This window comes from Etheostoma spectabile, chromosome 18, assembly GCF_008692095.1.
Source record: "Etheostoma spectabile isolate EspeVRDwgs_2016 chromosome 18, UIUC_Espe_1.0, whole genome shotgun sequence".
NCBI lineage: Eukaryota > Metazoa > Chordata > Actinopteri > Perciformes > Percidae > Etheostoma > Etheostoma spectabile.
This window is the reverse complement of record NC_045750.1, coordinates 9,586,798-9,587,673: the sequence shown is the minus strand read 5'-3', so window position 1 is coordinate 9,587,673 and position 876 is coordinate 9,586,798.

Sequence of the window (876 nt, the reverse complement as noted above, 5' to 3'; positions counted from 1 at the left end):
GGGGGGTGTTACTCCAAACATTAGCATGAGATGTAGAAAAAGGAATTGTTGTTGTTGTTGTTGTTGCTGCTGCTGCTTTTATTGGTTGTCTAGTGCCTAAAAATAAATGCTGTACAAGCCTCCATAGAAATAATAGTAATAATAGCAGATGATAAAGAACACAACTTTCCTCGAGGGGTAAAGTCTCACGTTGAAGCACTTATAGGTAAATTGAAATGTAAATGGGAACCATATTTTCTGTAGCATCTTACATGTGGGAGTACAGGCTGCTTGTTTAGTCTGTCGGGGGAGAAGTAAAACTCAGTGAAAGGTCAGTTTGTTTTTCAAATGATTCAGGATGAGAATTAAGCTTGTAATGGTGTATTGCAAATACAGTTAAATCAACTAAGTGACTACTACTTCTATATCTTCTACTACTACTACTACTACTACTACTACTACTACTATTAGAAGCCTAATTTACTACTTACAAGGCTGTAGCCATGGTTTTAGGAATACTTGAGGCAAATTCCTTCATTATTTGGATTTTGCTTATTTTGTTTGATCTGTTTTTATTGATTCCATCTCAGGTTTTTGTTATATTTTCTGTAAATGTTACTTTCCATAGCAAAGTTCTAAATGCTGTTTCAAAGCCCTCTACATTTAGCTAAGAATGTAAATTTTGGTAGTAAAATATGTTCAATTCACTTCAATTCAATTTTATTTACATAGCGCCAAATCACAACAGTTACCTCATTGCGCTTTTCATAAAAGAGCAGGTCTAGACCGGACTCTGTGATGGTATTGAGCGAAACCCAACAATTCCCACCAAGAACAAGCACCAGGTGACAGAGGCAATTAAAAACTTCCTTTTAAGAGGCAGAAACCTCGAGCAGA